The sequence below is a fragment of the Oncorhynchus nerka genome, unplaced genomic scaffold, assembly GCF_034236695.1.
Source record: "Oncorhynchus nerka isolate Pitt River unplaced genomic scaffold, Oner_Uvic_2.0 unplaced_scaffold_2348, whole genome shotgun sequence".
In the NCBI taxonomy this organism is placed as follows: Eukaryota; Metazoa; Chordata; class Actinopteri; order Salmoniformes; family Salmonidae; genus Oncorhynchus; species Oncorhynchus nerka.
Window position 1 is genome coordinate 1 of NW_027038947.1, and position 25,000 is coordinate 25,000.

General features: G+C 47.3%; 1 pseudogene; it reads left to right on the plus strand.

Annotated features, from left to right (window-relative positions):
- Nucleotides 1-349: 349 nt before the first annotated feature.
- Nucleotides 350-18,843, plus strand: LOC135567221 (tyrosine-protein phosphatase non-receptor type 2-like; annotated as a pseudogene).
- The last annotated feature ends 6,157 nt before the right edge of the window (nucleotides 18,844-25,000 follow it).

Below are 25,000 nucleotides of genomic sequence, written 5' to 3' on the forward strand. Positions count from 1 at the left end.
CCCCAACAGGAGAAGTGTGCTCCAGTACTACAGACTGATGTATTGTCCCCCCAACAGGAAGAAGTGTGTGCTCCAGTACTACAGACTGATGTATTGTCCCCCCAACAGGAGAAGTGTGCTCAGTACTACAGACTGATGTATTGTCCCCCCCAACAGGAGAAGTGTGCTCAGTACTACAGACTGATGTATTGTCCCCCCCCAACAGAGAAGTGTGCTCAGTACTACAGACTGATGTATTGTCCCCCCCCAACAGGAGGAAGTGTGCTCAGTACTACAGACTGATGTATTGTCCCCCCAACAGGAGAAGTGTGCTCAGTACTACAGACTGATGTATTGTCCCCCCCAACAGGAGAAGTGTGCTCAGTACTACAGACTGATGTATTGTCCCCCCCCCAGCGAGAAGAAGTGTGCTCAGTACTACAGACTGATGTATTGTCCCCCCCAACAGGAGAAGTGTGCTCAGTACTACAGACTGATGTATTGTCCCCCCCCCAACAGGGAGAAGTGTGCTCAGTACTACAGACTGATGTATTGTCCCCCCCAACAGGAGAAGTGTGCTCAGTACTACAGACTGATGTATTGTCCCCCCCAACAGGAGAAGTGTGCTCAGTACTACAGACTGATGTATTGTCCCCCCCAACAGGAGAAGTGTGCTCAGTACTACAGACTGATGTATTGTCCCCCCACACAGGAGAAGTGTGCTCAGTACTACAGACTGATGTATTGCCCCCCCCAACAGGAGAAGTGTGTGCTCAGTACTCACAGACTGATGGGCTGTCCCCCCCAACAGTGAGTAGTGTGCTCAGCACTACAGACTGATGTATTGTTCCCCCAATAGAGAAGTGTGTCATACTACAGACTGGATGTATTGTTCCCCCCCAACAGGAGAAGTGTGCTCAGCACCACAGATTCGATGGGTTGTCCCCCCCCCCAACAGGAGAGGGGTGCTCAGTACTACAGACTGATGTATTGTCCCCCCCAACAGGAGAAGTGTGCTCAGTACTACAGACTGATGTATTGTCCCCCCCAACAGGAGAAGTGTGCTCAGTACTACAGACTGATGTTGTCCCCCCCCCAACAGAGAGGTGTGCTCAGTACTCAGACTGATGTATTGTCCCCCAACAGGAGAAGTGTGCTCATACTACAGACTGATGTATTGTCCCCCCCCCCAACAGGAGAAGTGTGCTCCAGTACTACAGACTGATGTATTGTCCCCCCAGCAACAGGGAGAAGTGTGCTCAGTACTACAGACTGATGTATTGTCCCCCCAACAGGAGAGAGTGTGCTCAGTACTACAGACTGGATGTATTGTCCCCCCAACAGGAGAAGTGTGCTCAGTACTACAGACTGATGTATTGTCCCCCCCAACAGGAGAAGTGTGCTCAGTACTACAGACTGATGTATTGTCCCCCCCCCCAACAGGAAAGTGTGCTCAGTACTACAGACTGATGTATTGTCCCCCCCAACAGGAGAAGTGTGCTCAGTACTCACAGACTGATGCATTGTCCCCCCAACAGGAGAAGTGTGCTCTGGGTACTTTCACAGACTGATGTATTGTCCCCCCCCCAACAGGAGAAGTGTGCTCAGTACTACAGACTGATGTATTGTCTCAACAGGAGAAGTGTGCTCAGTACTACAGACTGGGATGTATTGTCCCCCCCAACAGGAGGAAGTGTGCTCAGTACTACAGACTGATGATGTCTCCCCAACAGGAGAAGTGTGCTCAGTACTACAGACTGATGTATTGTCCCCCCCAACAGGAGAAGTGTCACAGCTCAGTATTGTCCCCCCCTACAGACTGATGTATTGTCCCCCCCCCAACAGGAGAAGTGTCCTCAGTACTACAGACTGATGTATTGTCCCCCCAACAGGAGAAGTGTGCTCAGTACTACAGACTGATGTATTGTCCCCCAACAGGAGAAGTGTGCTCAGTACTACAGACTGATGTATTGTCCCCCAACAGGAGAAGTGTGCTCAGTACTACAGACTGATGTATTGTCCCCCCCAACAGGAGAAGTGTGCTCAGTACTACAGACTGATGTATTGTCCCCCCCAACAGGAGAAGTGTGCTCAGTACTACAGACTGATGTATTGTCCCCCCCCCCAAAGGAGAAGTGTGCTCAGTACTACAGACTGATGTATTGTCCCCCCCAACAGGAGAAGTGTGCTCAGTACTACAGACTGATGTATTGTCCCCCCAACAGGAGAAGTGCTCAGTACTACAGACTGATGTATTGTCCCCCCCAACAGGAGAAGTGTGCTCAGTACTACAGACTGGTATTGTCCCCCCCCCCCCAACAGGAGAAGTGTGCTCAGTACTACAGACTGATGTATTGTCCCCCCCCAACAGGAGAAGTGTGCTCAGTACTACAGACTGATGTATTGTCAACCCCCAACAGGAGAAGTGTGCTCAGTACTACAGACTGATGTATTGTCCCCCCCAACAGGAGAAGTGTGCTCAGTACTACAGACTGATGTATTTGTCCCCCCCAACAGGGAGAAGTGTGCTCCAGTACTACAGACCCCAACAGGAGAAGTGTGCTCAGTACTACAGACTGATGTATTGTCCCCCCAACAGGGAGAAGTGTGCTCAGTACTACAGACTGATGTATTGTCTCCCCCCAACAGGAGAAGTGTGCTCAGTACTACAGACTGATTGTCCCCCAACAGGAGAAGTGTTCAGTACTCCCCCCAACAGGAGAAGTGTGCTCCAGTACTACAGACTGATGTATTGTCCCCCCCAACAGGAGAAGTGTGCTCAGTACTACAGACTGATGTATTGTCCCCCAACAGGAGAAGTGTCCTCAGTACTACAGACTGATGTATTGTCCCCCCCAACAGGAGAAGTGTGCTCAGTACTACAGACTGATGTATTGTCCCCCCCAACAGGAGAAGTGTGCTCCAGTACTACAGACTGATGTATTGTCCCCCCCAACAGGAGAAGTGTGCTCAGTACTACAGACTGATGTATTGTCCCCCCCCCAACAGGAGAAGTGTGCTCAGTACTACAGACTGATGTATTGTCCCCCCCAACAGGAGAAGTGTGCTCAGTACTACAGACTGATGTATTGTCCCCCAACAGGAGAAGTGTGCTCAGTACTACAGACTGATGTATTGTCCCCCAACAGGAGAAGTGTGCTCAGTACTACAGACTGATGTATTGTCCCCTGATGTATTGTCCCCCAACAGGAGAAGTGTGCTCAGTACTACAGACTGATGTATTGTCCCCCCCAACAGGAGAAGTGTGCTCAGTACTACAGACTGATGTATTGTATGCTGTCCCCCCCCAACAGGAGAAGTGTGCTCCAGTACTACAGACTGATGTATTGTCCCCCAACAGGAGAAGTGTGCTCAGTACTACAGACTGATGTATTGCCCCCCAACAGGAGAAGTGTGCTCAGTACTACAGACTGATGTATTGTCCCCCCCCAACAGGAGAAGTGTGCTCAGTACTACAGACTGATGTATTGTCCCCCCCAACAGGAGAAGTGTGCTCAGTACTACAGACTGATGTATTGTCCCCCCCCAACAGGAGAAGTGTGCTCAGTACTACAGACTGATGTATTGTCCCCCCCCAACAGGAGAAGTGTGCTGAACAGAATCACAGAGAAGGGGTCTGTCAGTACTACATAGTGTATTGTCCCCCAACAGGAGAAGGGGTCTACAGACTGATGTATTGTCCCCCCCAACAGGAGACCTGTTATAATGCTACAGACAGAGAAGGGGTCTGTCCCCCAACAGGAGAATGTGAACAGAACTACAGAGGGGTCTGATGTATTGCCTACATACCTGTTATAATGCTCAGAACAGAATTGTCCCCCAACAGGAGAAGGGTCTCAGTACTACAGACTGATGTATTGTCCCCCCCCAACAGGAGAAGTGTTATAATGCTGAACAGAATCCCCCAACAGGAGAAGGGGTCTACAGACTGATGTAGCCAACATACCTGTTAAATGCTCAGTACTACAGACTGATGTATTGTCCCCCCCAACAGGAGAAGTGTGCTCAGTACTACAGACTGATGTATTGTCCCCCCCAACAGGAGAAGTGTGCTCAGTACTACAGACTGATGTATTGTCCCCCCCCAACAGGAGAAGTGTGCTCAGTACTACAGACTGATGTATTGTCCCCCCCAACAGGAGAAGTGTGCTCAGTACTACAGACTGATGTATTGTCCCCCCCCAACAGGAGAAGTGTGCTCAGTACTACAGACTGATGTATTGTCCCCCCAACAGGAGAAGTGTGCTCAGTACTACAGACTGATGTATTGTCCCCCCAACAGGAGAAGTGTGCTCAGTACTACAGACTGATGTATTGTACAGACTGATGTATTGTCCCCCCCCCAACAGGAGAAGTGTGCTCAGTACTACAGACTGATGTATTGTCCCCCCAACAGGAGAAGTGTGCTCAGTACTACAGACTGATGTATTGTCCCCCAACAGGAGAAGTGTGCTCAGTACTACAGACTGATGTATTGTCCCCCCCAACAGGAGAAGTGTGCTCAGTACTACAGACTGATGTATTGTCCCCCCAACAGGAGAAGTGTGCTCAGTACTACAGACTGATGTATTGTCCCCCCCCCAACAGGAGAAGTGTGCTCAGTACTACAGACTGATGTATTGTTACAGACCCCCCCAACAGGAGAAGTGTGCTCAGTACTACAGACTGATGTATTGTCCCCCCCAACAGGAGAAGTGTGCTCAGTACTACAGACTGATGTATTGTCCCCCCCAACAGGAGAAGTGTGCTCAGTACTACAGACTGATGTATTGTCCCCCAACAGGAGAAGTGTGCTCAGTACTACAGACTGATGTATTGTCCCCCCCCAACAGGAGAAGTGTGCTCAGTACTACAGACTGATGTATTGTCCCCCCAACAGGAGAAGTGTGCTCAGTACTACAGACTGATGTATTGTCCCCCCCAACAGGAGAAGTGTGCTCAGTACTACAGACTGATGTATTGTCCCCCCCCCCCCAACAGGAGAAGTGTGCTCAGTACTACAGACTGATGTATTGTCCCCCCCAACAGGAGAAGTGTGCTCAGTACTACAGACTGATGTATTGTCCCCCCCAACAGGAGAAGTGTGCTCAGTACTACAGACTGATGTATTGTCCCCCAACAGGAGAAGTGTGCTCAGTACTACAGACTGATGTATTGTCCCCCCCCAACAGGAGAAGTGTGCTCAGTACTACAGACTGATGTATTGTCCCCCCAACAGGAGAAGTGTGCTCAGTACTACAGACTGATGTATTGTCCCCCCCCCAACAGGAGAAGTGTGCTCAGTACTACAGACTGATGTATTGTCCCCCCCAACAGGAGAAGTGTGCTCAGTACTACAGACTGATGTATTGTCCCCCCCAACAGGAGAAGTGTGCCCCCCCAACAGGAGAAGTGTGCTCAGTACTACAGACTGATGTATTGTCCCCCCCAACAGGAGAAGTGTGCTCAGTACTACAGACTGATGTATTGTCCCCCCCCCAACAGGAGAAGTGTGCTCAGTACTACAGACTGATGTATTGTCCCCCCCAACAGGAGAAGTGTGCTCAGTACTACAGACTGATGTATTGTCCCCCCCAACAGGAGAAGTGTGCTCAGTACTACAGACTGATGTATTGTCCCCCCCAACAGGAGAAGTGTGCTCAGTACTACAGACTGATGTATTGTCCCCCCCAACAGGAGAAGTGTGCTCAGTACTACAGACTGATGTATTGTCCCCCCCAACAGGAGAAGTGTGCTACAGACAGTACCAACAGGAGAGACTGATGTATTGTCCCCCCCCAACAGGAGAAGTGTGCTCAGTACTACAGACTGATGTATTGTCCCCCCCAACAGGAGAAGTGTGCTCAGTACTACAGACTGATGTATTGTCCCCCCCAACAGGAGAAGTGTGCTCAGTACTACAGACTGATGTATTGTCCCCCCAACAGGAGAAGTGTGCTCAGTACTACAGACTGATGTATTGTCCCCCCCAACAGGAGAAGTGTCCTCAGTACTACAGACTGATGTATTGTCCCCCCCCAACAGGAGAAGTGTGCTCAGTACTACAGACTGATGTATTGTCCCCCCCCAACAGGAGAAGTGTGCTCAGTACTACAGACTGATGTATTGCCCCCCCCAACAGGAGAAGTGTGCTCAGTACTACAGACTGATGTATTGTCCCCCCCAACAGGAGAAGTGTGCTCAGTACTACAGACTGATGTATTGTCCCCCCCAACAGGAGAAGTGTGCTCAGTACTACAGACTGATGTATTGTCCCCCCCAACAGGAGAAGTGTGCTCAGTACTACAGACTGATGTATTGTCCCCCCCCAACAGGAGAAGTGTGCTCAGTACTACAGACTGATGTATTGTCCCCCAACAGGAGAAGTGTGCTCAGTACTACAGACTGATGTATTGTCCCCCCCCCCCAACAGGAGAAGTGTGCTCAGTACTACAGACTGATGTATTGTCCCCCCAACAGGAGAAGTGTGCTACAGACAGTACTACAGACTGATGTATTGTCCCCCCCAACAGGAGAAGTGTGCTCAGTACTACAGACTGATGTATTGTACAGACTGATGTATTGTCCCCCCAACAGGAGAAGTGTGCTCAGTACTACAGACTGATGTATTCCCCCCCCCCCAACAGGAGAAGTGTGCTCAGTACTACAGACTGATGTATTGTCCCCCCCCCCAACAGGAGAAGTGTGCTCAGTACTACAGACTGATGTATTGTCCCCCCCAACAGGAGAAGTGTGCTCAGTACTACAGACTGATGTATTGTCCCCCCCAACAGGAGAAGTGTGCTCAGTACTACAGACTGATGTATTGTCCCCCCCAACAGGAGAAGTGTGCTCAGTACTACAGACTGATGTATTGTCCCCCCCAACAGGAGAAGTGTGCTCAGTACTACAGACTGATGTATTGTCCCCCCCCAACCCAACAGACTGATGATTGTCCCCCCCAACAGGAGAAGTGTGCTCAGTACTACAGACTGATGTATTGTCCCCCCCCCAACAGGAGAAGTGTGCTCAGTACTACAGACTGATGTATTGTCCCCCCCCAACAGGAGAAGTGTGCTCAGTACTACAGACTGATGTATTGTCCCCCCCAACAGGAGAAGTGTGCTCAGTACTACAGACTGATGTATTGTCCCCCCCCCCAACAGGAGAAGTGTGCTCAGTACTACAGACTGATGTATTGTCCCCCCCAACAGGAGAAGTGTGCTCAGTACTACAGACTGATGTATTGTCCCCCCCAACAGGAGAACACAGACTGAAGTGTGCTCAGTACTACAGACTGATGTATTGTCCCCCCAACAGGAGAAGTGTGCTCAGTACTACAGACTGATGTATTGTCCCCCCCCAACAGGAGAAGTCAGTGCTCAGTACCCCCCAACAGGAGAACAGTACTACAGACTGATATTGTCCCCCCAACAGGAGAAGTGTGCTCAGTACTACAGACTGATGTATTGTCCCCCCCAACAGGAGAAGTGTGCTCAGTACTACAGACTGATGTATTGTCCCCCCAACAGGAGAAGTGTGCTCAGTACTACAGACTGATGTATTGTCCCCCCAACAGGAGAAGTGTGCTCAGTACTACAGACTGATGTATTGTCCCCCCCCAACAGGAGAAGTGTGCTCAGTACTACAGACTGATGTATTGTCCCCCCCAACAGGAGAAGTGTGCTCAGTACTACAGACTGATGTATTGTCCCCCCCCCAACAGGAGAAGTGTGCTCAGTACTACAGACTGATGTATTGTCCCCCCCCCAACAGGAGAAGTGTGCTCAGTACTACAGACTGATGTATTGTCCCCCCCCCAACAGGAGAAGTGTGCTCAGTACTACAGACTGATGTATTGTCCCCCCCCCAACAGGAGAAGTGTGCTCAGTACTACAGACTGATGATTGTCCCCCAACAGGAGAATTGTCCCCCCCAACAGGAGAAGTGTGCTCAGTACTACAGACTGATGTATTGTCCCCCCCAACAGGAGAAGTGTGCTCAGTACTACAGACTGATGTATTGTCCCCCCCCCAACAGGAGAAGTGTGCTCAGTACTACAGACTGATGTATTGTCCCCCCAACAGGAGAAGGAGAAGTGTGTCCCCCAACAGGAGAAGTGTCAGTACTACAGACTGATGTATTGTCCCCCAACAGGAGAAGTGTGCTCAGTACTACAGACTGATGTATTGTCCCCCCCAACAGGAGAAGTGTGCTCAGTACTACAGACTGATGTATTGTCCCCCCCCAACAGGAGAAGTGTGCTCAGTACTACAGACTGATGTATTGTCCCCCCCAACAGGCTCCCCCAACAGGAGAAGTGTGCTCAGTACTACAGACTGATGTATTGTCCCCCAGACTGATGTATTGTCCCCCCAACAGGAGAAGTGTGCTCAGTACTACAGACTGATGTATTGTCCCCCCCCAACAGGAGAAGTGTGCTCAGTACTACAGACTGATGTATTGTCCCCCCCAACAGGAGAAGTGTGCTCAGTACTACAGACTGATGTATTGTCCCCCCCCCAACAGGAGAAGTGTGCTCAGTACTACAGACTGATGTATTGTCCCCCCCCAACAGGAGAAGTGTGCTCAGTACTACAGACTGATGTATTGTCCCCCCCAACAGGAGAAGTGTGCTCAGTACTACAGACTGATGTATTCCCCCCCCCAACAGGAGAAGTGTGCTCAGTACTACAGACTGATGTATTGTCCCCCCCAACAGGAGAAGTGTGCTCAGTACTACAGACTGATGTATTGTCCCCCCCAACAGGAGAAGTGTGCTCAGTACTACAGACTGATGTATTGTCCCCCCCAACAGGAGAAGTGTGCTCAGTACTACAGATTGTCCTCCAACAGGAGAAGTGTGACTGATGTATTGTCCCCCAACAGGAGAAGTGTCCTCAGTACTACAGACTGATGTATTGTCCCCCAACAGGAGAAGTGTGCTCAGTACTACAGACTGATGTATTGTCCCCCAACAGGAGAAGTGTGCTCAGTACTACAGACTGATGTATTGTCCCCCCCAACAGGAGAAGTGTATTGTACTACAGACTGATGTATTGTCCCCCCAACAGGAGAAGTGTGCTCAGTACTACAGACTGATGTATTGTCCCCCCCAACAGGAGAAGTGTGCTCAGTACTACAGACTGATGTATTGTCCCCCAACAGGAGAAGTGTGCTCAGTACTACAGACTGATGTATTGTCCCCCCCCAACAGGAGAAGTGTGCTCAGTACTACAGACTGATGTATTGTCCCCCAACAGGAGAAGTGTGCTCAGTACTACAGACTGATGTATTGTCCCCCCCAACAGGAGAAGTGTGCTCAGTACTACAGACTGATGTATTGTCCCCCAACAGGAGAAGTGTGCTCAGTACTACAGACTGATGTATTGTCCCCCCCCAACAGTACTACAGACTGATGTATTGACAGGAGAAGTGTGCTCAGTACTACAGACTGATGTATTGTCCCCCCCCAACAGGAGAAGTGTGCTCAGTACTACAGACTGATGTATTGTCCCCCCCCAACAGGAGAAGTGTGCTCAGTACTACAGACTGATGTATTGTCCCCCAACAGGAGAAGTGTGCTCAGTACTACAGACTGATGTATTGTCCCCCCAACAGGAGAAGTGTGCTCAGTACTACAGACTGATGTATTGTCCCCCCCAACAGGAGAAGTGTGCTCAGTACTACAGACTGATGTATTGTCCCCCCCAACAGGAGAAGTGTGCTCAGTACTACAGACTGATGTATTGTCCCCCCCCAACAGGAGAAGTGTGCTCAGTACTACAGACTGATGTATTGTGCTCAGTACCCTGATGTATTGTCCCCCAACAGGAGAAGTGTCCTCAGTACTACAGACTGATGTATTGTCCCCCCCAACAGGAGAAGTGTGCTCAGTACTACAGACTGATGTATTGTCCCCCCCCCCCAACAGGAGAAGTGTGCTCAGTACTACAGACTGATGTATTGTCCCCCCCAACAGGAGAAGTGTGCTCAGTACTACAGACTGATGTGTCCCCCCCAACAGGAGAAGTGTGCTCAGTACTACAGACTGATGTATTGTCCCCCCAACAGGAGAAGTGTGCTCAGTACTACAGACTGATGTATTGTCCCCCCCCCCCAACAGGAGAAGTGTGCTCAGTACTGGACTGACATTGCCGAGGAACAGCAGCTGTCTTACACAGACACAACAGGAGGGGTGCTCAGTACTACAGACTGATGACGCTGGTGAAGGAAGAGGACAAGGCCAACTACATCATACAGACTGATGTGTTGGAGCTGAGGAACACAGAGGTGAGGCTCTTCGTCCCCCAACAGGACTCTTGTGTCACGAGTCTCCCCCAACAGGACGTTGCCGTTAGCAGACTGTCATGTAATAAAAACGGACATGTCTTCTATCCAGACAGGAGAACCACAGAGATATACCACTTTCACTACACCACCTGGCCTGACTTTGTCCGTCCCAGAATCCCCGGCCTCTTTCCTCAACTTCCTGGTCGAGGTGCGGGAGTCTGGCTCATTGGGGCAGGAGCACGGGCCCTCCGTGGTCCACTGCAGCTGCTGGGATTGTCCCCGCAACAGGGGACCTTCTCAGTTGGTCGACACGTGTCTCATCCTGGTAACATCAATACTTCCTGTTTTTACATTGTAATTGAATGCCCGAGGTTGGTATGAAAGTACACCAGCTTCCTGTTCAGGGGTTGTCCTTGGACATTGAGCCTGTTCCCCCTACAGGAGAAGCCCGAGGTCAGACCAGTTTCCTGTTCAGGGGTTGTCCTACAGACTGACTTTGGACATTGAGCCTGTTCCAGACTGATGATTGTCCCCCCCAACAGGAGAAGATAAGTACTACAGAGGTTAGACCAGCTTCCTGTTCAGGGGTTGTCCTTGGACATTGAGCCTGTTCCCTGTACAGAAGCCCGAGGTTAGACTAGCTTCCTGTTCAGGGGTTGTCCTTGGACATTGAGAAGGAAGAGGTTGGTACAGATAAGCCCGAGGTAGACTAGCTTCCTGTTCAGGGGTTGTCCTTGGACATTGAGAATGTTCCCGCTCCAGACAGGATAAGTATGAGGTTAGACTACACCAGCTTCCTGTTCAGGGGTTGTCATTGGACACTGAGCCTGTTCCCGCTGGGACAAGCCCGAACGTGTCTCAGGTTAGACCAGCTTCCTGTTTTTCATTGTAATTGGGTTGAGGGTTGGACATGAGCCTGTTCCCGTTTTTACAGATAAGCCCGAGGTTAGACCAGCTTCCTGTTCAGGGGTTGTCCTGTTTTTGGAATTGAATGCCCGCTACAGATAAGTATGAAAGTAGACCAGCTTCCTGTTCAGGGGTTGTCATTGTAATTGAATGTTCCCGCTACAGGTAAGTATGAAGGTTAGACTAGCTTCCTGTTTTTACATTGTACATTGAGCCTGTATGAAAGTAGACTAGCTTCCTGTTTTTACAGACAAGCGAGGAGTTGGTATGAAGGTAGACCAGCTTCCTGTTTTTCATTGTACATTGAAGCCTGTTAGACCAGCTTCCTGTTTTTACAGACAAGCCCGAGGTTAGACCAGCTTCCTGTTCACATTGTCCTTGGACATTGAGCCTGTTCCCGCTACAGACAAGCCCGAGGTTAGACTAGCTTCCTGTTCAGGGACTGTCCTTGGACATTGAGCCTGTTCCCGCTACAGACAAGCCCGAGGTTAGACTAGCTTCCTGTTCAGGGACTGTCCTCGGACATTGAGCCTGTTCCCGCTACAGACAAGCCCGAGGTTAGACTAGCTTCCTGTTTTGTCCTGGACATTGAGCCTGTTCCCGCTACAGACAAGCCCGAGGTTAGACTAGCTTCCTGTTCAGGGACTGTCCTCGGACATTGAGCCTGTTCCCGCTACAGACAAGCCCGAGGTTAGACTAGCTTCCTGTTCAGGGACTGTCCTCGGACATTGAGCCTGTTCCCGCTACAGACAAGCCCGAGGAGGTTAGACTAGCTTCCTGTTCAGGGACTGTCCTGGACATTGAGCCTGTTCCCGCTACAGACAAGCCTGAGGTTAGACTAGCTTCCTGTTCAGGGGTTGTCCTCGGACATTGAGCCTGTTCCCGCTACAGACAAGCCCGAGGTTAGACCAGCTTCCTGTTCAGGGGTTGTCCTTGGACATTGAGCCTGTTCCCGCTACAGACAAGCCCGAGGTTAGACCAGCTTCCTGTTCAGGGGTTGTCCTTGGACATTGAGCCTGTTCCCGCTACAGACAAGCCCGAGGTTAGACCAGCTTCCTGTTCAGGGTTGTCCTTGGACATTGAGCCTGTTCCCCGCTACAGACAAGCCCGAGGTTAGACCAGCTTCCTGTTCAGGGGTTGTCCTTGGACATTGAGCCTGTTCCCGCTACAGACAAGCCCGAGGTTAGACTAGCTTCCTGTTCAGGGTTGTCCTTGGACATTGAGCCTGTTCCCGCTACAGACAAGCCCGAGGTTAGACTAGCTTCCTGTTCAGGGGTTGTCCTTGGACATTGAGCCTGTTCCCGCTACAGACAAGCCCGAGGTTAGACCAGCTTCCTGTTCAGGGGTTGTCCTTGGACATTGAGCCTGTTCCCGCTACAGACAAGCCCGAGGTTAGACCAGCTTCCTGTTCAGGGGTTGTCCTTGGACATTGAGCCTGTTCCCGCTACAGACAAGCCCGAGGTTAGACCAGCTTCCTGTTCAGGGGTTGTCCTTGGACATTGAGCCTGTTCCCGCTACAGACAAGCCCGAGGTTGGTATGAAAGTAGACTAGCTTCCTGTTCAGGGGTTGTCCTTGGACATTGAGCCTGTTCCTGCTACAGATACAGGAGATTCTGTCTCGGACAAGGCTCTACTACGTGGTGTTTCACATCAGCTCCTGGTCAAACTGTATTTTTTATTTCACCTTTATTTAACCAGGTATTTATATATATATATATTTATATATAACCCTAACCCTTTATTTAACCAGGTATTTATATATATATATATATATATATAACCCTAACCCTTTATTTAACCAGGTATTTATATATATATATATATATATATAACCCTAACCCTTTATTTAACCAGGTATTTATATATATATAACCCTAACCCTTTATTTAACCAGGTATATATATATATATATATTTATATATATAACCCTAACCCTTTATTTAACCAGGTATTTATATATATATATATAACCCTAACCCTTTATTTAACCAGGTATATATATATATATATATTTATATATATAACCCTAACCCTTTATTTAACCAGGTATTTATATATATAACCCTAACCCTTTATTTAACCAGGTATATATATAACCCTAACCCTTTATTTAACCAGGTATATATATATATATATAACCCTAACCCTTTATTTAACCAGGTATATATATAACCCTAACCCTTTATTTAACCAGGTATATATATAACCCTAACCCTTTATTTAACCAGGTATATATATATATATATATATAACCCTAACCCTTTATTTAACCAGGTATATATATAACCCTAACCCTTTATTTAACCAGGTATTTATATATATATAACCCTAACCCTTTATTTAACCAGGGGACCTGGTATATATATATAACCCTAACCCTTTATTTAGACAACAACACAGAGTTATATGGAATAATAACCCTAACCCTTTATTTAACCAGGTATTTATATATATATAACCCTAACCCTTTATTTAACCAGGTATATATATATATAACCCTAATTACTGGAGTTATTTAACCAGGATATATATATATAATACTAACCTTTATTTAACCAGATGATATATATATATATAACCCTAACCCTTTATTTAACCAGGTATTTATATATATATAACCCTAACCCTTTATTTAACCAGGTATTTATATATATATAACCCTAACCCTTTATTTAACCAGGTATTTATATATATAACCCTAACCCTTTATTTAACCAGGTATTTATATATATATAACCCTAACCCTTTATTTAACCAGGTATATATATATATATATATATATAACCCTAACCCTTTATTTAACCAGGTATTTATATATATATATATATATAACCCTAACCCTTTATTTAACCAGGTATTTATATATATATAACCCTAACCCTTTATTTAACCAGGTATATATATATTATATATATATATAACCCTAACCCTTTATTTAACCAGGTATTTATATATATATAACCCTGCCCTTTATTTAACCAGGTATATATATATATGGAGGTACCGTTCCACTAACCCTTTATTTAACCAGGTATTTATATATATATAACCCTAACCCTTTATTTAACCAGGTATTTATATATATATATACATACCACTAACCCTTTATTTAACCAGGTATATATATAACCCTAACCCTTTATTTAACCAGGTATTTATATATATATATATAACCCTAACCCTTTATTTAACCAGGTATATATATATATATATAACCCTAACCCTTTATTTAACCAGGTATATATATAACCCTAACCCTTTATTTAACCAGGTATATATATATATATATAACCCTAACCCTTTATTTAACCAGGTATATATATAACCCTAACCCTTTATTTAACCAGGTATATATATATAACCCTAACCCTTTATTTAACCAGGTATTTATATATATATAACCCTAACCCTTTATTTAACCAGGTATTTATATATATAACCCTAACCCTTTATTTAACCAGGTATATATATATATATATATATATATATAACCCTAACCCTTTATTTAACCAAGTGATTGGTATATAGAATATATATATATAACCCTAACCCTTTATTTAACCAGGTATATATATATATATATATATATAACCCTAACCTTATTTAACCAGGTATTTATATATATATAACCCTAACCCTTTATTTAACCAGGTATTTATATATATATGCCTAACCCTTTATTTAACCAGGTATATATATATATGGTTAACCCTTTATTTAACCAGGTATATATATAACCCTAACCCTTTATTTAACCAGGTATTTATATATATAACCCTAACCCTTTATTTAATCAGGTATATATATATATAACCCTAACCCTTTATTTAATCAGGTAGGCCAGTTAAGAACAGGTTCTCATTTACAACTGTGACCTGGACAAGATAAAGCAAAGCAGTGAGACACAAACAACACAGAGTTACACATGGAATTAACAAACGTACAGTCAATAACACAATAGAAAGGTCTATGTGCAGTGTGTGGAAATGTAGAAGAGTAGGGAGGTAAGGCATTAAATAGGTCCTAGAGGGGAAAATAATTACAATTTTAGCATTAATACTGGAGTGATGGATGTGCAGAAGATGATGTGCAAGTAGAGATACTGGGGTGCAAAAGGAGCAAAAAATAAATAAGATTATGGGGATGAGGTAGTTGGGTGGGCTATTTACAGATGTGCTGTGTCTCCAGGCTAAATGTACTGTTCGGCATTATGTAGACCAGCCGGTCTTGTCCCTGGTGTTGTGGGTGAAGTCATTCTCTCTCTCTCCTGTCCAGATGGACAAGAGGAAGGACTCGTCGTCAGTGGACATTCTGAGAGTTCTGCTGGACATGAGGGAGTACCGGATGGGTCTGATCCAGACTCCTGACCAGCTACGTTTCTCCTACAGGGCTGTCCTGGAGGGAGCCAAGAGCATCATGGGAGACTGCTCTGCACAGGTAAACACCGCTAACCCTAACCACACACCTAGTTAGCTGGAGGGATCCAAGAGCATCATGGGAGACTGCTCTGCACAGGTAAACACCGCTAACCCTAACCACACACCTAGCTAGCTGGAGGGAGCCAAGAGCATCATGGGAGACTGCTCTGCACAGGTAGGGAGACTGCTCTGTACAGGTAAACACCGCTAACCCTAACCACACACCTAGCTAGCTGGAGGGATCCAAGAGCATCATGGGAGACTGCTCTGCACAGGTACACACTGTAACTAGTGTAAGGGATGAGTCCTGTGTCACCGTGAAAATATTTGGGGGGTTGTACACTACAGGGTCATTCTGGGGCGGCAGGTAGCCTAGTGGTTAGAGCGTTGGACTAGTAACCGAAAGGTTGCAGGTCCTGTCTGTCTGTCTGTTGGTCATTAACTACTGTCCTGTCTGTCTGTCTGTCTGTTGGTCATTAACTACTGTCCTGTCTGTCTGTACAGAGCCAGAAGAGAGAGCTGTCCAGAGAGGACAGAGCGACAGTATGTGATTCACCGCCTGCCCCCCCTCCCAGGTGGCTCTCTGACACCCCCGCCCCCCCTCTACCCCCACCACGACCTTTAGACAACCCCGCCCCCCTCTACCCCCACCACAGCCTTTAGTTGCCCCCCGTCTCCTCTACCCCCGCCACGACCTTTAGACAACCCCGCCCCCTCTACCCCCGCCACGGCCTTTAGACACCCCCCCCCGTCCCCTCTACCCCCACCACGGCCTTTAGCCACCCCCCCCCCCGTCCCCTCTACCCCCACCACGGCCTTTAGACGCCCCCCCGTCCCCCAGTCGGCCCTCAGAAAAGCCCAACGGCCAGCCACTGCCCTGTGTGGAGCCTGAGCCTGTGGCGTTGTCCAGAGAGGACCGGACATCAGGAGACGGGACAGACAGCTCAGAGAAGGACCTGGCGGAGGTGCCAAGGTCAGTACACCTCCAGGTGTATTCCTCTCTACTGCTTCCCTCTATTGTCTGCTTACCTCCTCCTACTGAAGCTGGCTGTGGGCCTTCAGTGCTGGGCAGACTGTTTAGACCCTTCCAGACTCGCATGTATAGATGGCATTCAATTAGGACCCCCCCCCCCCTCCAGACTCTCATGTTTAGATGGCATTCAATTAGGACCCCCCCAGACTCACATGTATAGATGGCAGTCAATTAGGACCCCCCCTCCAGACTCACATGTATAGATGGCATTCAATTAGGACCCCCCTCCAGACTCACATGTATAGATGGCATTCAATTAGGACCCCCAGACTCACATGTTTAGATGGCATTCAATTAGGAACCCCCAGACTCACATGTATAGATGGCATTCAATTAGGACCCCCTCCAGACGCACATGTATAGATGGCATTCAATTAGGACCCCCCTCCAGACTCACAGGTTTAGATGGCATTCAATTAGGACCCCCCCTCCAGACTCACATGTTTAGATGGCATTCAATTAGGACCCCCCTCCAGACTCACATGTATAGATGGCATTCAATTAGGACCCCCTCCAGACTCACATGTATAGATGGCATTCAATTAGGACCCCCAGACTCACATGTTTAGATGGCATTCAATTAGGACCCCCTCCAGACTCACATGTATAGATGGCATTCAATTAGGACCCCCCTCCAGACTCACATGTTTAGATGGCATTCAATTATGACCCCCAGACTCACATGTATAGACTGCATTCAATTAGGACCCCCCAGACTCACATGTATAGATGGCATTCAATTAGGACCCCCAGACTCACATGTATAGACTGCATTCAATTAGGACCCCCTCCAGACTCACATGTATAGATGGCATTAAATTAGGACCCCCTCCAGACTCACATGTATAGATGGCATTCAATTAGGAACCCCCCAGACTCACAGGTTTAGATGACATTCAATTAGGACCCCCAGACACATGTATAGATGGCATTCAATTAGGACCCCCCAGACTCACATGTATAGACTGCATTCAATTAGGACCCCCCAGACTCACATGTATAGATGGCATTCAATTAGGACCCCCAGACTCACATGTATAGATGGGACCATTCCAGACGTCTCTAACCAGGACCCCCCAGTCTGAGGAAGAGACACCGGGAGGAGCGTATCGCCTGCACGGCCCAGACTCACCTGATGTATAGATGGCATTCAACACAGGACCATTCCAGACGTCTCTAACCATGTAATGAAACCCTCATCTTATCATCTTATTCCAGTCTGAGGAAGAGACCCTGGGGAGTGGTGGTTTCGCTCTTCTCGGCCCAGAAGCTTCACCTGATGAAACAGAGACTGACGAACACTGGGGCAGAGAGAACGCTGGCTGTACTGGAGGCCTGTCCTGCTCAACATGGGGGCTGGAGCTGCCGTGGCCCTGGGGCTAGTGGTGGTTTGGCTCTTCTCCCAGTGATACCCCCTCCCTCTGTCAGAGCTGCCGTGGCCCTGGGGCTAGTGGTGGTTTGACTCTTCTCCCAGTGATACCCCCTCCCTCTGTCAGAGCTGCCGTGGCCCTGGGGCTAGTGGTGGTTTGGCTCTTCTCCCAGTGATACCCCCTCCCTCTGTCAGAGCTGCCATGGCCCTGGGGCTAGTGGTGGTTTGGCTCTTCTCCCAGTGATACCCCCTCCCTCTGTCAGAGCTGCCGTGGCCCTGGGGCTAGTGGTGGTTTGACTCTTCTCCCAGTGATACCCCCTCCCTCTCTGACTCGTCTTTTTAGCACCAGTACCTGGGACACGGTGCCCTCCCTCACTCTCTGTAAGATACAGTCTCATGGTCTGTTTGTGCATAACAGGGGTATTTATTTCTACATGTCAAAACCAAGATTGGGGTCAATTCCATTTTTGATTCCTGTCAATTCAGGAAGTACACTGAAATTTCAAATTTCAATTCTCTTCAAGCTTTTAAAAAAAATAATTTAAAATTTTGAATTTAGTTTTACTTTCTGAATTGAAATGGTGTTGAACTCAACCCTGGTGGAACGGTCAGAGCACTAGATCAAACCGTCCCGGTGTATATTTTGGTTCCTGTTTAAAGATCTTGGTGGTAACATCTTGCCTCAGGCTGTTGGTGCTCCAGTTGGCAGCACCTGATGAATGTACTGTCTGAAACCCCCCCCCTATGCACCTGATGAATGTACTGTCTGAAACCCCCCCCTATGCACCTGATGAATGTACTGTCTGAAACCCCCCCCCTATGCACCTGATGAATGTACTGTCTGAAACCCCTATGCACCTGATGAATGTACTGTCTGAAACCCCCCCCTATGCACCTGATGAATGTACTGTCTGAAACCCCCCCCTATGCAGCAGCAACAGCCATCATGTGCAAAAGGCTCAGTACAAAACAACAACATCTTGACCTTTTTACTTTTTCTTCCGTTCATTCTTTTTATTTCATGTTAAAAGGTCCGATTGTTTCATTGATATGATCGATGTACGTATTTGACAGGAAGCACTTCAAAGGCTGTTTCACCTCTTTTTGGGGGGGGATCCTCTCATAGAGCACACAGGAACATAGAGGTCAGGGGTCAACAGTAGAACTGTTCTCTAACCAAAACAACATACTTTGTTCTTCATAATGCTGATGGTGGTTTGACATGTGTTGCTGACCAGACACGGTTGTTCCGTTGTGTCAGCAGGGCCCGGACCAGTCAGCAGGGCCCGGACCAGTCAGCCGGGCCCGGACCAGTCAGCAGGGCCCGGACCAGTCAGCAGGGCCCGGACCAGTCAGCAGGGCCCGGACCGGGCAGAGTTTGGTCTGAACGGTCAGCAGGGCCCGGACCGGGCAGAGTTTGGTCTGAACGGTCAGCAGGGCCCGGACCGGGCAGAGTTTGGTCTGAACGGTCAGCAGGGCCCGGACCGGGCCGAGTTTGGTCTGAACGGTCAGCAGGGCCCGGACCAGGCCGAGTTTGGTCTGCTCTATAGATGGTTCAACATAAATTAATTAATTCATTTACTTTAAAATATGAAACAGATCAAAAGGTGAGATGTTGTTGTGTACCGGTCCAGCAGGGTTCCCCTGGTCCAGGTCTCTACCACCAAGTTTGGTCGGGTCCATACATGGTTCCCCCTGGTCCGTTAGTCTGGTCTTTACCTACCAACCCACGCTGTTGTGTACCGGGTCCATACAGCGGGTTCCCCTGGTCCGTTAGATCACCTAGGTAAACGTTGTTGTTAACCGGGTCCATACAGCGGGTTCCCCCTGGTCCGTTAGTCTGGTCTCTACCTACCAACCCACGTTGTTGTGTAACCGGGTCCATACAGCGGGTTCCCCCTGGTCCGTTAGTCTGGTCTCTACCTACCAACCCACGTTGTTGTGTACCGAGTCCATACAGCGGGTTCCCCCTGGTCCGTTAGTCTGGTCTCTACCTACCAACCCACGTTGTTGTGTACCGGGTCCATACAGCGGGTTCCCCCTGGTCCGTTAGTCTGGTCTCTACCTACCAACCCACGTTGTTGTGTAACCGGGTCCATACAGCGGGTTCCCCCTGGTCCGTTAGTCTGGTCTCTACCTACCAACCCACGTTGTTGTGTAACCGGGTCCATACAGCGGGTTCCCCCTGGTCCGTTAGTCTGGTCTCTACCTACCAACCCACGTTGTTGTGTACTGAGTCCATACAGCGGGTTCCCCCTGGTCCGTTAGTCTGGTCTCTACCTACCAACCCACGTTGTTGTGTACCGGGTCCATACAGCGGGTTCCCCCTGGTCCGTTAGTCTGGTCTCTACCTACCAACCCACGTTGTTGTGTACCGGGTCCATACAGCGGGTTCCCCCTGGTCCGTTAGTCTGGTCTCTACCTACCAACCCACGTTGTTGTGTACCGGGTCCATACAGCGGGTTCCCCTGGTCCGTTAGTCTGGTCTCTACCTACCAACCCACGTTGTTGTGTACCGAGTCCATACAGCGGGTTCCCCCTGGTCCGTTAGTCTGGTCTCTACCTACCAACCCACGTTGTTGTGTACCGGGTCCATACAGCGGGTTCCCCCTGGTCCGTTAGTCTGGTCTCTACCTACCAACGCACGTTGTTGTGTACCGGGTCCATACAGCGGGTTCCCCCTGGTCCGTTAGTCTGGTCTCTACCTACCAACCCACGTTGTTGTGTACTGAGTCCATACAGCGGGTTCCCCCTGGTCCGTTAGTCTGGTCTCTACCTACCAACCCACGTTGTTGTGTACCGGGTCCATACAGCGGGTTCCCCTGGTCCGTTAGTCTGGTCTCTACCTACCAACCCACGTTGTTGTGTACCGGGTCCATACAGCGGGTTCCCCCTGGTCCGTTAGTCTGGTCTCTACCTACCAACCCACGTTGTTGTGTACTGGTCCATACAGCGGGTTCCCCCTGGTCCGTTAGTCTGGTCTCTACCTACCAACCCACTGGGTTACGTTCTACTGGCAGCTGATCCAGGATGTCTCTCCTGGTGGACTTCTCAGCTAGCTAGCTTGTGCAAAGTCTGCTTATGTGGTTATATCTGATACGACAAGCTTTGCTAACCTGAGTTTATTTTATTTAGTTCTAGTATTATTCATCTGATGCTGGCTGACTGGCTGACTGGATGGCTGGATGACTGGCTGACTGGCTGGATGACTGGATGGCTGACTGACTGACTGACTGACTGGCTGGCTGGCTGGCTGACTGGATGGCTGACTGACTGGCTGACTGGCTGGATGACTGGATGGCTGACTGACTGACTGGATGGCTGACTGGCTGGCTGGCTGACTGACTGGCTGACTGGCTGGCTGGCTGGCTGGCTGGCTGGCTAGCTGACTGGCTGGCTGGCTGACTGGCTGACTGACTGGCTGGTTGACTGGCTGGCTGACTGGCTGGCTGGCTGGCTGACTGACTGACTGGTTGACTGGATGGCTGACTGGCTGGCTGGCTGGCTGGCTGGCTGACTGACTGACTGGCTGGCTGGCTGGCTGACTGACTGGCTGGCTGACTGGTTGACTGGATGGCTGACTGGCTGGCTGGCTGGATGGCTGACTGGCTGGCTGGCTGGATGGCTGACTGGCTGGCTGACTGGATGGCTGACTGGCTGGCTGACTGGATGGCTGACTGGCTGACTGACTGGCTGGCTGACTGACTGGCTGGCTGGCTGGATGGCTGACTGGCTGGCTGGCTGACTGGATGGCTGACTGGCTGGCTGACTGGATGGCTGACTGGCTGGCTGACTGGCTGGCTGACTGGATGGCTGACTGGCTGGCTGACTGGATGGCTGATGCCCAGCGGTCAAAGCACCTGCCAGTCCAAGGTGAAGGAAATGAATGCTGTTCAAAGAAAGCAAGGTGACAATATGATGTGGTTGTATCTTTTACTCTGTTGCTTTTAAACCCCCCCCCCAAAAATACTTGAATGTGCCTTTACGGTAGTCCCAGGGTTTCCATAGTAACGTGGTAGGGAATGGAGCGCTGTTTGCTATTAGGACAGTGTGACAGAGTTGACTTCATATACCCTGAATGGTCATTGTCCTGTATTCTGTCGATCAAAAATAAACCGTTGTGGTTTAACTCAAATAGGAATGAATGGTTGTATGGGCTCAATGAATGGTTGTATGGGCTCAATGAATGGTTGTATGGGCTCAATGAATGGTTGTATGGGCTCAATGAATGGTTGTATGGGCTCAATGAATGGTTGTATGGGCTCAATGAATGGTTGTATGGGCTCAATGAATGGTTGTATGGGCTCAATGAATGGTTGTATGGGCTCACGGTCGCGTACCAAATGTGTTGTTAGCACGTACTGACCTAGGATGTCTTCTTTATGTCGTCCCAGGGACTCAGTCCTTATGATAGAATGACTCATTGGTTACGTTCTTAGTGGTGCCCTATTCTCTTTAATAGTGCACTACTTTTGAAAAAGGGCTCTGGTCAATAGTAGTGCACTATATAGGGGAAAGGGTTGCCGTACGGCTCTGGTCAATAGTAGTGCACTATATAGGGGAAAGGGTTGCCATAGGGCTCTGGTCAATAGTAGTGCACTATATAGGGGAAAGGGTTGCCATAGAGCTCTGGTCAATAGTAGTGCACTATATAGGGGAAAGGGTTCCATTTGGGACTCAAACATTGTGATGACACTGGACGATCCTCCACCATTGGTTATGGTTTAGGCAGGTAATACTGGCCTCGGTAATACTGGCCTCGGTAATACTGGCCTCTGTAATGCTGGCCTCTGTAATGCTGGCCTCGGTAATACTGGCCTCGGTAATACTGGCCTCTAATACTGGCCTCGGTAATACTGGCCTCGGTAATACTGGCCTCTGTAATACTGGCCTCGGTAATACTGGCCTCTGTAATACTGGCCTCTGTACTGGCCTCGGTAATACTGGCCTCGGTAATACTGGCCTCGGTAATACTGGCCTCTGTAATACTGGCCTCTGTAATACTGGCCTCTGTAATACTGGCCTCTGTACTGGCCTCTGTAATACTGGCCTCTGTAATACTGGCCTCGGTAATACTGGCCTCTGTAATTACTGGCCTCTGTAATACTGGCCTCTGTAATACTGGCCTCGGTAATACTGGCCTCTGTAATTACTGGCCTCGGTAATACTGGCCTCGGTAATACTGGCCTCGGTAATACTGGCCTCTGTAATACTGGCCTCTGTAATTACTGGCCTCTGTAATACTGGCCTCTGTAATACTGGCCTCGGTAATACTGGCCTCGGTAATACTGGCCTCTGTAATACTGGCCTCGGTAATACTGGCCTCGGTAATACTGGCCTCGGTAATACTGGTCTCAGAACTGCGTGGACCATAACATTCCATTTGTTTGTTGTTTCCCATGAGATTCAGGTGAGTTTTGTGTAACTGTCACAACCTGACTGATAATGTTTTAAAAAACAACCTGAACTTGTTCAATTTGTTCAAACTGGTTCAATAAAATGTATTTTTTTAAACCGTACATGTTTATGGCTGAGTTGATCCGTTTTCAATCAGTGATGCTTAAACACAGGTCTTAGAAGGAGCTGAAACCCCGTGTTCATTTAGAAGGGAGAGATGTGATTGGCTGAAACCCCGTGTTCATTTAGAAGGGAGAGATGTGATTGGCTGAAATCCCCTGTTCATTTAGAAGGGAGAGATGTGATTGGACCTGAAACCCCGTGTTCATTTAGAAGGGAGAGATGTGATTGGCTGAAACCCCGTGGTTCATTTAGAAGGGAGAGATGTGATTGGCTGAAACCCCGTGTTCATTTAGAAGGGAGAGATGTGATTGGAGCTGAAACCCCGTGTTCATTTAGAAGGGAGAGATGTGATTGGCTGAAACCCCGTGTTCATTTAGAAGGGAGAGATGTGATTGGCTGAAACCCCGTGTTCATTTAGAAGGGAGAGATGTGATTGGAGCTGAAATCCCCTGTTCATTTAGAAGGGAGAGATGTGATTGGACCTGAAATCCCCTGTTCATTTAGAAGGGAGAGATGTGATTGGCTGAAATCCCGTGTTCATTTAGAAGGGAGAGATGTGATTGGCTGAAATCCCGTGTTCATTTAGAAGGGAGAGATGTGATTGGAGCTGAAATCCCGTGTTCATTTAGAAGGGAGAGATGTGATTGGATGAAATCCCGTGTTCATTTAGAAGGGAGAGATGTGATTGGAGCTGAAATCCCGTGTTCATTTAGAAGGGAGAGATGTGATTGGATACAAATTGACAGCAAGAAGCCCAAACAGATCATGTTATTATTTATTTATTTTAATTTAAAGTTGTATTAAGTGTTCTTGTTTGTCAAACCAACCAACCAACCAAACACATTCCACATTCACAGATGTGACAGGCTTTAAAAACAATAACAAGTCAAAAAATATAATAATAATAATAATAATAATAATAATAATAATAATATAATAATAATAATAATAATAATAATAATAATAATATAATAATAATAATACATAATACATAATAATAATAATAATAATATAATAATAATAATAATAATAATAATATAATAATAATAATAATAATAATATAATAATAATAATAATAATAATAATAATATAATAATAATAATATAATAATAATAATAATAATAATAATAATAATAATAATAATAATAATAATAATAATAATAATAATAATAATAATAATAATAATAATAATAATAATAATAATAATAATAATAATAATAATAATAATAATAATAATAATAATAATAATAATAATAATAATAATAATAATAATAATAATAATAATAATAATAATAATAATAATAATAATAATAATAATAATAATAATAATAATAATAATAATAATAATAATAATAATAATAATAATAATAATAATAATATAATAATAATAATAATAATAATAATATAATATAATAATAATAATAATAATAATATAATAATAATAATAATAATAATAATAATAATAATAATAATAATAATAAT